This window comes from Notechis scutatus, chromosome 7, assembly GCF_049901735.1.
Source record: "Notechis scutatus isolate UNSWTSFEM ecotype Mainland chromosome 7, rNotScu1.2, whole genome shotgun sequence".
In the NCBI taxonomy this organism is placed as follows: Eukaryota; Metazoa; Chordata; class Lepidosauria; order Squamata; family Elapidae; genus Notechis; species Notechis scutatus.
This window is the reverse complement of record NC_142015.1, coordinates 23,601,337-23,613,909: the sequence shown is the minus strand read 5'-3', so window position 1 is coordinate 23,613,909 and position 12,573 is coordinate 23,601,337. Positions and strand designations below refer to the sequence as shown.

Genomic DNA, 12,573 nt, shown 5'->3' with positions numbered 1-12,573 from the left:
GTGATTTGAAATGTTTCTCCACATAATTACTGAGATCAAAATACTTTGCTTGATGGCAGTGTAATGAGCAAGCCGGCTAAAAATAGGAACTCAGAAAGCCTATAGTTTGAATCCTTTCTATCGTGAGAAAAGAAGCATCTATAATAATGCCATTTTGGCTTTGTTGGAAGCTCAACTGAAACTATTTTCTTTCTATTTCTTATGCTTCCACCAATATGGATTTTTAAAATCTGAATAATGAAGCTCACCAGAGCTAGAATATAGAGGAATTATTATTATTATTATTATTATTATTATTATTATTATTATTATTATTATTATTATTATTATTATTATTATTATTATTATTTTGAAAACATGTCTTTTAAAGAGCTGAGAGGTTGTTACACAGGGATTTCTAACAATTGCAGTTTAAATATGATCGATCCGGATACTGCTGGGCGCATAGTCCATTAAACATTCTTGCTTTTGAATAAGATGTGGAAATCTGAAACTCAAGCATAAGAAGGCAACAAAGAACCTAACTATTTTCAAAGGCAACCTAATTAAATGGATTTTACTTGTCGGTCTTCCAACAATCCAAATATCTTATGTAAGAGAGACATGCACACACACATTCCTTTCATTTGCCGTTGCAAAGTCGCATGCTGCAAAACACACCAAAACTCAGCTTTCTATCTGGCTGCTTTCCAAGCTAAACATGAATTCCATGCTGTTTCCGGCCTCTTTAAAAAAAAACCCACTGGTGTCTAGTCCTAGACAGAAAAGGCAGAAGGGGGAGGGATGGACAGACAGGTAGATGGCAATAGACATGCTTCCAAACTGTAAGTGATATATTTCTCCAAAATGTAAGTCTTGGAAACACTGAATTCCAAGCAAACACACCCATCCTTTTGGTTTTTCGGGGTAAGCATCCCACCGGATCCGTCCAAGTTGCCTTTGGTGGTTGCAACTTAATACTTATTTTTTATTGCTTGATGGTAAAGTGAATCCCAACCATCTACCTCGCCTTTCCAATCAGCGCCCCCCCACACACACACAAATCTCCAGAAGAAAGCCTGGCATTTTGAAATATAGCCAGTGAGTCACAAAACACAGGGAAGCAACAAAGAATCCACCCCACCGCCCACTCATTGCAGCTCCGAATTTTGCAGGATGTACGGAGCTCTTTATTGTAACAGTGCGAAAGAAGGAAGGAAGGAAGAAAGGAAGGAAGGAAGGAAGGAAGGAAGGAAGGAAGGAAGGAAGGAAGGAAGGGAAGGGAAGGGAAGGGAAGGGAAGGGAAGGGAAGGAAGGAAGGAAGGAAGGAAGGAAGGAAGGAAGGAAGGAAGGAAGGAAGGAAAGAAAGAAAGAAAGAAAGAAAGAAAGAAAGAAAGAAAGAAAGAAAGAAGGAAGGAAGGAAGGAAGGAAGGAAGGAAGGAAGGAAGGAAGGAAGGAAAGAAAGAAAGAAAGAAAGAAAGAAAGAAAGAAGGAAGGAAGGAAGGAAGGAAGGAAGGAAGGAAGGAAGGAAGGGGAAGGGGGAGGATGAGGACAAGGAGGAGGAGGAGGAGGAGGAGGAGGAGGAGGAGGAGGAGGAGGAGGAGGAGGAGGAGGAGGAAGAGGAAGAGGAAGAGGAAGAAGAAGAAGAAGAAGAAGAAGAAGAAGAAGAAGAAGAAGAAGAAGAAGAAGAAGAAGAAGAAGAAGAAGAAGAAGAAGAAGAAGACTCTTGCTGATTTTCTCCACTACCCTTGGATCAGGGTCACCGATAAAGAATGAGGTTCAGGGAACCTACAGCGTCCAAGAAGGGGGAACAATAGACAGTCATGGCATTGACAATGATGCTCCAACTCCTTCCTTCCCTCCCGCGGCGACGGTTTCATTCAACAGCCAGGGAGGCTGCTACCGTCATAAGAATGGAGAACGGCATGAGGAATACCAGATGACTGAGAGGGTGATGGTAGAGGAGACGGGGGGGGTGCTGTTGAGGATGGAAACAGGGAAATGGATGAATTCAGAGCCAAAGATGGCAGAGTTCTCACCTTTCTTATTTTATATTTTTTTTCATCCAGACATTCTGGATAGACGCGTCCCACGTGGAGGAGACGATGAAAAGAATCGTCCGGAAACCATTGGACATTTTGGAAGAGTTTGGCTTTTGACAAACGCGGCGTTAGAAATGTTTGGGGGGAAGGAAGGATGACCTTATGCTGGATGATGCCGTGAGTGTGTGTGTGTGTGTGTGTTTGTGTGTCCGTGTGTCTATGCTTGCCTGTGAGAACATGAGCCTTCTGTTTTATGTGCTGTGATCTGCATTGCTCACCTCTTAGGGAAAAAAGCTTTCTGACCATGTAAATAATGGAGCCAGCGTGTTCCTTAAACGTTTGGCTCGAGATAACGCATCTGCACACCTTGGGAAGGGAAGGATAGCCTGTAGCAGTTGCTTACAACTATCAAATTAGTTTCCATAGCAGGTGTATCTGTGTTGGGGGGGTTATAAAAGGTGGGAAATATGCAAATAAGCTCTTAACACCTGGATCACATCCATCCAGTAACTTTGCTTCCGACATCCTATTGTTTCACTTTGGTCACCTTTCTTCCTTTATATTTCATATTTTTTTGTCTATAAACAGGTGCTTCGCGATAACAATTTCCCCACCAGCTTTGGGATGCTAAGCATTTTTAAAAAAAGAATGATTATTATTTTATTTTAAACCTCAATCTGATACCGATGGAAAGGTGGGTGGGAAGAATTGGGGGCGGGGGGGGGGGGGTTAGGAGCGAATTCGTCAGACGGACAGACAACGGAGATAAGCCCTTGTTATTTCAAATGTATGGCTTAAGTTCTTTCTGTGGTGCGGGTAAAGGTCGAGAGAAGAGATTAAATATATCTTAAATAATTAACAGAGGATCAGCCATGGGCAATAGAGTGAAAAATAAAGCATCTGTCCAACTCCTGCATTCCTAAAAACAAATACCCTGTTTTTAAAATTTCCCACAAAGACATTGGTTTCCAGTAAGATTTTTCGACCAAGAGAAAAATCAGCACTGAAAATAAACTACGTCCAAATTCATACATAAAACGAAATTGGGTTTTGATTTCGTTCAGATGTTTTGGAGCCCTCAAATGCAAATCACTTGATTTCCACCACACCACAACTTTTCTGCTGATCGAAAACACAAGCAAAGAGCTCCATATAGTGACAGAAGCTTACATACTGATCAGAACAAACCAAGACGCTACTGAAAAGCTGAAGAATGAAATCAAAGAGAATCTTTTTTTATATATTTTCCTTTGTCTTCCACGAGCTCAAAACGAGATATTTAAAGGATGTGTGTAAATATGGAGCCATGAATAGTATTGAATGGTAAATGCCATCGCTGACGTTTACTTGAAATGCTGTGGACTTTGTCATGTGACAGTTGTGTGAATGTCTACTCCATTGTACAGCAATGAACAATAAAATGTACAATAATCTCAAATAAACCTCAAACACAATGACATGGATTTCTACAGTCAATTTCGTTAAATAGACCAAAAAAATAATAATAATGGTATTTTCCCAATGGAAAAAAAAAACAGATTGTGAAAGAGGGGTAGAAAACAGTTAATGCTCTATTTTGCAGTCTTCCACCTTGGTGGAAATGCCAGATTCCGAACCCCCTCCCCTTTTTTTTTATCAACTCAACTAGCAGCCACAATAACAGCACTACAAATTCATGCAGCTTTTCACCCAACAAAGGCATATTAAAATCTCCCCTTGGAGCAGCATAGGGGCTTGGCTAGATGAAGAACAGGGGGGAGAAATGGATTGACAACTCTTTCAATTGTTCTTGCACCACAGAGAAATCTCTGCTATAAAAGAAAAATCTTGAATCCTCACTCTTTCCAAATTGGTTCGTCTTACTGTGTGCCATTTCCAAGAAAGGTATGCAATGAAAAACATTTTCTTTTTTAAACAAAAAAAATAGGCTCAATATATGATGTTGGCTGGGATCCAAAACTAAACAGGTTTTGACTAAGCATCAATCCACTGGTTTCACAAAGCCTGTCTTACATTCAGCTCCTGATCTGAATGGAAAATACAGAACTGCAGGGAAGGGAGGGAGGGAGGAAGAATAGAGTGTAAGGAAGGGAAGAAAGAAGGGAAGGGTAGGGAAAGGGAAGGGTAGGGAAGGGAAGGGAAGGGAAGGGAAGAAGGGAGGGAGGGAGGAAGGAATAGAATATGAGGAAGGAAAGAAGGAGGGAAGAAGGGAGGGAGGGGGAGGAAAGAAGGAAGGAGGAATCAAAGGAAGGAGGAAGGAAGGAAGGAGAAGAAGGAAGGAAGGAAGGAAGGAAGGAAGGAAGGAAGGAAGGAAGGAAGGAAGGAAGGAAGGAAGGAAGGAAGGAAGGAAGGAGGAATAGAGTGTAAGGGAGGGAGGAAGGAGGGAGGAAAGAAGGAAGGAGGAATAAAATATAAGGAAGAGAAGAAGGAAAGAAGGAAGGAAGGAAGGAAGGAAGGAAGGAAGGAAGGAGGAATAGAGTGTAAGGGAGGGAAGGAAGGAGGGAGGAAAGAAGGAAGGAGGAATAAAATATAAGGAAGAGAAGAAGGAAGGAAGGAGGAATAGAGTGTAAGGAAGGGAAGGAGGGATGGAAGGAGGGAGGAGGAATAAAATATAAGGAAGGGAAGAAGGAAGGAAGGAAGGAAGGAAGGAAGGAGGAATAGAGTGTAAGGAAGGGAAGAAGGGAGGGAGGTAGGAAAGAAGGAAGGAGGAATAAAATATAAGGAAGGGGAGAAGGAAGGAAGGAGGAATAGAGTGTAAGGAAGGGAAGAAGGAAGGGAAGGGGAAGAGGAGGGAAGAAAGAAGAAAGGAAGGAAGAAATGATGAAGAGGGAGGGTGGAAAGGAGGACAGGTCTTGAAAACCAGTATTTTAACATCAAAAACTATTTTAATATTTAGAAACAAATTTAGAAAAAGACTTTATCAAAGCTCTTTTCATGATTCCAAAGCTTAATTTAAACACACACACAGAGAGCATTTCGAACCCATCGCTATCTAAGATTTCATATTATAACCCTCCCAATGTTGGAAGGCCTGTTCCAAGATCTGACAAAGAACAAACCATTCCTGTCAATGGTTGAAAAGGGGAAAAAAAAAGAGGCGGTGGGGAGGGGGCTTCAATCAGGGTCCTGCAGCTTTTCTCCTGCAGGAACCCCCACCAGGACGAAAACACCAGGCTGAGCTTCGCACAATCCCTCCCCTCTCATGCGTGAGCCTTTCAATTAAAGGCCCTGCAATCAGATCGATAAGAGTGTAATAAGAAGAGGAGCTTTGGCATTCCGAAACTGTGAATTTGCTGAGGAGCCGCAGTGGATGAAATGGGACCAGAGAAGAGATAAGCACAGATATCAGTCCCATAATTTTGGGGGAAAGAGGAGGGGCTTTCGTGGCTCCCGCCCTGCCCACCCACCCGGTAATGTCATCCCTGTCCACAACTTGGGAGTGCTTTGAAGAGAAAACAGACAATCACACCCACTGCTTCTTACACGCTTTCTAGAAACAGAGCCAAATGCACTTCGGCCTTCAACCCAAAGGAAGCCCCTTCTCCTGAAGGTTACATCACCACAAAAAGCCCACTAAAAAATAAAATAAAAACCAAGCCAGAAACCACCGAGAGACCAAATTTGAATACACAAGCTTTCTCCCTTCCGACGGTCACTAAACAAACCCAAATAAAGTATGCCAAGGCTGCCCTGTTTGCAGCGTACTACAGAATAGAAGAATGGTTCTGTCCTCAGAATGAAGAATGCCTCAAAGAATTTACCGCAATGAGGTCGCCAGTTGTGCACTGGTGGCCAGTTTCGCAAATCGGCTACCCCACCATACGTGCCCTTGATATCTGATTGGAGCATAAGCAAAATATAACAGGTGTAATCCGTTTGTCCTCCCTATTGGGCCAGCTATCCGCCATTACGTGCAGTGGTGGCCAGAAAATATTTGGGAGTTTGAAGCATGGTCGAATGAAAAAGAGTCTTCAAATTGCATTTTGATAGAGATGGATGGATAAAGGATGGATAGAGGATGGATGGATGGATGGATGGATGGATATATGGATGGATGGATGGATGGATATATGGATGGATGGAGGATGGATGGATGGAGGGAGGGAGGGGAAGGGAGGGAGCATAGATAGATGGATGGAGGATGGATGGAGGGAGGATGGATGGATGCATGGATGAAGGATGGATGGAGGAGGATGGATGGAGGGGAGAGGATGGATGGATGGATGGATGCATGGATGAAGGATAGATGGATGGAGGATGGAGGAGGGAGGGAGGGAGGATGATGGAAGGATGGATGGATGAAGGAGGGAGGGAGGGAGGATGGATGGATGGATGGATGGATGGATGGATGGATGGATGGATGGATGGATGGGTGGGTGGGTGGATGGGTGGGTGGATGGGTGGGTGGATGGACAGACTGACACCAAAAATGCTAGAACTGCAGAATAAACACCAACAATGATCACAGACAGGGAGACATCTCTGAGGCATTTATCATATATCTGGAAAGGGTAAGGTAGCACCATGTAATCCAGTCTTTGGTTGCAGTTCCTGGAGTTCCCCTCTAGCCTGACCTCCGAGGAGGGTGGTTGAATCCAAACCCTTCCTTGGTGTAGGAAAGTCACAGCAATGATAAAGAGTAGCTTTGCAGTCTCTTCTCAATGGCTTATTTGAAAGGAGAGATCATCCACCTCCAGGGATCAATTCCATTGCTGAACTGTTCTGAATAAGCTTCTTCAGATCTGAAGAAGCTTCTTGGATGTGAAGCGAAACGTGTTCAAAGAAAAACCAGCAAGTCCAGTTGCTTCTTGAAAAAAAATCTTTGGGACAACCATCCTGAGGACTGAGAATCTCCATAGACTTTAGGTTCTTAATTGTGTCTTCTTAACCATCCTGGAACCAGGTACACATCTTTGGGACATCACTCAAGAAGGTGACTGAAAATCTGCCAGAGTTTCCTCCCCTTCTTACACCGACATTTCAAGCAGGGTTATTTTGTTCTTTCTCACACTTCTCCTTTCTCAAGTTAAATGTCTCTTATTTTCCTTTCCTGCATAAACGTTAGTCCTAGTCCATAGATCTTTCATACAAATGTCAAAGATCCTGGGAGGGAGGCTATTTGCTTCTTGTAGTAGGGAGGGGGGTGGAGAGAGAGAAAGAGAGATTCTGAAGAGAGAGAGAGAGGGATCCTGAGAGAGAGAGAGAGAGAGTGAGTTGGGGTTCTTCAGGCTCAGGGACATCAATATCCAAGTAAGGATCATCATCTTTGTTTTAAAGACATTTCACCTGACTTAGCTCTGAAATCTTAGGATTGGAATATCAGTTCCTAGAGTTGACAAACTGAACCCATCAGTGAATGAATCAATGAATAGGATGATTTCTTATTCTTATCATTTGCACAAGTTGCATCTTAAATCCATGATATCCTTAATATAACAAGTTTTGAGGTCAAAAAGTCTCATTTAACAAGTTGAGCAGTTGACCACTTCCTACCTGGAAGAGGCATGAGTATGAGAGAAACCTACTGAAGTACAAATTCCCATGAGATACCCAACTACCCAGAAGGAAGGGAGGGAAGGGAGGGAAAGAAGGAAGGAAGGAAGGAAGGAAGGAAGGAAAAAAGAAAGAAAGAAAAAGAAAGAAAGAAAGATAGATAGATAGATAGATAGATAGAAAGAAAAAGAAAGAAAGAGGGAGGAAGGGAGGAAGGAAGGAAGGAAGGAAGGAAGGAAGGAAGGAAGGAAGGAAGGAAGGAAGGAAGAAAGAAAGAAAGAAAGAAAGAAAGAAAGAAAGAAAGAAAGAAAGAAAGAAAGAAAGAAAGAAAGAAAGAAAGAAAGAAAGAAAGAAAGATTCAGCATTGGAGTATCTATATTTGGACTATATTTCCTTATCTACTGCATTACTATTTTTCTGGGCAAATGGGAAAAATTGACCAACTAGCAGTTGCAAATCGCTTAAAAGGACTGCATGACACCACTGCCAGTAAGACTTTATATCAGCAAGCCAACTCAAAGGCATAAAAGAGAAGACAATAAGGGGTTTTTTGCATTCATTAACACAGGGAAAGAGGGAACATGAGTGAAAAAGGCCGGTTTGACCCAAAATAAACTCAACACTTTGCAATTCAATTTACTACAGCTGTACAGGCTCTGTACCAGGACAGGGAAACAGTAGAAGGCATTGATTGTCCCTCTTGTAGAGATGCTCGTTGTTATCAGAGTTCCAGGAAAACCTCAAAGTGATCTATACTCAGTGAATTTCCTTTGAAAGAAAACAATAAAAAAAGGGAAACAGAAAAAATGACAGGAGAGTAAACAACCTGTAGCCTCTTTTGACTCCAAAGATTCTCCTTTGGGACATTTCTAATCCTTTGTCAAAGATTTCAGAAAAAAACCCAAAATGTTACGCTTCGTTCTATGGCTGCTCAACAATCTCATCAGTTGAGCAGACGTAGAATGAAGCATCATATTTTTCTCATCTGCAGAAAACGTCACCCCTTTCTTCTCTGACAAATTACCAGCTGCTGCTCCTTGCATTTGGTCTCCTTGGCTCTAGGATCCCTCAAAACATTTTTCTCTCAAATCCTTCTTGCTCATTTGCCTTGCTTTGCAATTTCTCCTCTGGCCCTCTGCTTGGAAGCAGACAATAGAGGTGATATGGGCCATTATTCATGAGGAACTTCACGTCTAATGTGAGAAACCCTTCATCTCCTGACCCTTCTTAGCATAAGAATTGATGATAAAATTCAAAACTGAAAAGGAGCAGAAGAAAAACCTTCTGGGAAACCCAAGGTATAAAAAGTGAGGAAGCGTAAGAGAGACAAGAGAGTTTTCCTGCCAAGATTCAGGATCGAAGAAGAATCGTCCACTTTCTGCAGTGAAAAAATGATGGAAACATCTAGACACTAGGATGGGCAATGGATATTATACTTTTGATTAGTAGATGAACATCTATTAAGTGTTGGAGTGAAGTTGTATCTGATAAAGCATTCCATTTTTAAATCTTGTAAATGTGGCCATTTCCTGAGAATAATTAACAGAATAACAGAGTAGGAAGGGACCTTGGAGGTCTTCTAGTCCAACCCCCTGCTCAGGCAGGAAACCTTATATCATTCCAGACAAATGGTTATCCAATCTCTTCTTCAAACTTCCAGTGTTGGCACATTCACAACTTCTGAAGGCAAGGAGTTCCCCTGATTAATTGTTTTGACTGTCAGGAAATTTCTCCTTAGTTCTGGCTTGCAAATTGTATGTTTTGTAGATAAATCAGAAAGTTTCATTCCTAATCTGATTCATAACTATGAAAAAAAAATGTTCATAATCGACATTTTTCAGTGCCGGTGTAATTTTGAACAGTCACGAAACAAACTGTTTTAAGTTGAGAACTACCTGTACTCTATATAATCTATCCATTATGTACAAGATTGTTCAGCTGTAGGTCTTGTTCAATCTGCCCTGAACGAAAACTTTGGAGCAGCCCAGGTGCTATATATTTTTTTTTAAAAAATCATTTTTAATTCCAGCTCATTTTGAACTGACATTTGTGTAGCTTCAGCTGCAAAGAAAAACATTGACTATATATAGACCTATATTTAGGAGGGAGAGAGGAGGGAGTTAGTTGATGGAATGTCTAGTAGGTCTTCCCTACTACACATCTTGAAGTAATTGCCTCTTCTCCCCTTTTTCACTGCCACCCTTGCCTCCAAGACATACCACCATGACAGAAATAAATTAGCCTGAGGTTCAGGTGACACCGTGGAGGGAAGTAAACCTTTAGACCCGAATGGATGGGAAGATGCCCAAAGACAGCTGAAGCAGGAGGAATCTTGCTCTCATGGCTGGATACAAAGATACATGTTGGTGTGATTTCGCCTAGCAAAAAATGTTGGTAGACTTCCCGACTTCAGACAAGAGGAAGTGAGACTCCTATGATGGTGGACATCTCCAAAGCAAAAGAAAATCAAGGCTCTCCAAGTAGATAAGTAGCATCTCAAAGAAAAGGCTGACAATATTACCCTTATCCCATTGGACAACTCCAGGCATTTTCTCATGATGGCCAATGAAAGGCCACTTGAAAAGGAGAAGGTGTTGTGTTTTGCTGGCAGCAGGTGCAGATGGCTGAGGTCTCGGAGAGTGAGGACTCAGGTGAGGGGCCTGTGTGTGAGACAGAGATGGGGCCAAGACCATCAGGGAGTGGAGTGCTGCCTTCGGAGATTGTGGAGGCTGGCAGCAGTGAGGAAGAGGACCCCAGTGAGCCTGTCCCAGGGCTGCTCGAAGGAAAGAGGCATGGGCAACTCGGGAGTAAGGCTGCAAGATGATGGCCTCTCCCTTAAGGGATAAAAGCCAGCCTTCAGAGGTGGGATTCTTTGCAGGAAGCAAAGAAGTTCTTGCACTTCAAGTCTTGCGGGAGTTTGGACTATCTTGGTTTGTGTTTGGAGACTTTTGGTTTTGATTATTTCCTTGCAATTTAATCTAGTGTTCTTGGCAGCCTTGCACAACCTTGGCAAGGCTTGTTTTTATCTGGGACAATTAGCTTTTAATAGCATTGTTACTGTGAATGAACGGAATTCATGGAGAAGCATTAAAAAGGTTTTGCTTTTATCTCTGTTTGGTGTTCGTTTGCTTGGAATGAGACTTGGGTCAGAACAGAAGGAGAACATCATCCCTCTATTATTTTGCTACAACGATATTTGGGGGCTTCCTCCAACCTCAAGAGACTAAGACTTTTGTTAGACACGTTCTCCAAGAATTTAGCCAATCCCCTTTTAAAGCCGTTTGGTTTACTGGCCGTCATTATGAACTTAGGATGATAAACTGCTGGCTAGGAGATTCTGAGAACTGAAGACCACACATCTTTCAATATTTGATCTCACTTGGCTTTGGTTGGACTAAAATGAAGCCAAGGCAACAAGTATTGGATTCAGGTTAACAAAAATATCTCAATAGACTCCACTTCTCCACCTGTTTTGGTGGTGGCCTCCCTGGAAGAACTTTCAACCAACCAGTTTTTCAGTTATGATCTTGTGCTTGTCTCACTGGAGACCATTTTGAGAGGGGACAGTTTTTGTTCTCTGCCCTCTGAGGGACATACAAATACACTCCAATGCAAAAACCTTTGAGTCCATTTGAGTTTGAGACAGTTACACACGCATCACTGCATTTTCTGCGTAGCTTCAAGGGTGCCTGTTTCACCCCACTCCCTTGCTAGGCCAAACAAGGAGAACACAGTCTTCTTACCAACTGGGCCCCAAGGTGCTTTTTCAAGAGGCAACTGGAACTTCCTTGTTTTTCTTCAGCTGAAAAAGCTTCTTGGATGAGAAGTGAAACATCTTCAAAGAAAAAACAGAAAGTCCAGTTGCCTCTTGAAAAAAGCACCTTTGGGACAACCAGGACCTGGATGATGGAGAATCTCCATAGACTTCCATTTCTTCATTCTTCCTCCCTCCTTCCTTCCTTCCTTCCTTCCTTCCTTCCTTCCTTCCTTCCTTCCTTCCTTCCTTCCTTCCTTCCTTCCTTCCTTCCTTCTTCCTCCTCCTTCCCTCCCTCCTCTTCCTTCCTTCTACCTTCCTTCCTTCTCTTCTAACTTCCTTCTTTCCCCATCATCCAGTCGAGCTGAAGAAGCTTCTGGATGAGAAGTGAAACGTCTTCAAGAAAACCAGAAAGTCCAGTTGCCTCTTGAAAAAGCACCTTGGGACAACCAGGACCTGGATGATGGAGAATCTCTATAGACTTCCATTTCTTCCTTCTTTCTCCCTCTCCTTCCTTCCTTCCTTCCTTCCTTCCTTCCTTCCTTCCTTCCTTCCTTCTTCTCTCCTCCTCCTTCCTCCTCTTCCTTCCTTCTCTTTCTAACTTCCTTCGTTCCTTCCCCATCATCCAGTCAGAGCTGAAGAAGCTTCTTGGATGAGAAGTGAAACGTCTTCAAGAAAAACCAGAAAGTCCAGTTGCCTCTTGAAAAAAGCACCTTTGGGACAACCAGGACCTGGATGATGGAGAATCTCTATAGACTTCCATTTCTTCCTTCTTTCCTCCCTCTCTCCTTCCTTCCTTCCTTCCTTCCTTCCTTCCTTCCTTCCTTCCTTCCTTCCTTCCTTCTTCTCTCCCTCCTCCTTCCTCCTCTTCCTTCCTTCTCTTTCTAACTTCCTTCGTTCCTTCCCCACCATCCAGTCAGAGCTGAAGAAGCTTCTTGGATGAGAAGTGAAACGTCTTCAAGAAAAACCAGAAAGTCCAGTTGCCTCTTGAAAAAAAAAAAAGGCATCTTTGGGACAACCAGGACCTGGATGATGGAGAATCTCTACGGACATTTAGAAACTGGGTCTTCAGAAATTTCCAGGATAGCCCAAGTTCTCTTTTGGTTGTTTTTATGCCTCCTCTCTCTTTCTCGTGTTGAAGATTATTTCCTAAGATTATTTCGTGTGGTTTAACGCTTTGAGAATGTTATTCTCTCTTCACTTCTTTTTGATTGTCTGCCTGATTACGTATGATGTGTAACTGGCAGCTGGTCTTTGACCACAAATCAAGTTTATCCTTCCATTCCTAACCGGTCTCTTTCAGGC

At 42.6% G+C, this 12,573-nt stretch overlaps 1 long non-coding RNA gene across 3 annotated transcripts in view; it reads right to left on the bottom strand.

Annotated features, from left to right (window-relative positions):
• LOC148130058 (uncharacterized) overlaps positions 1 to 12,573 on the bottom strand; it is a 190,733-nt gene that overhangs the window by 177,051 nt on the left and 1,109 nt on the right. The window lies entirely within an intron of this gene.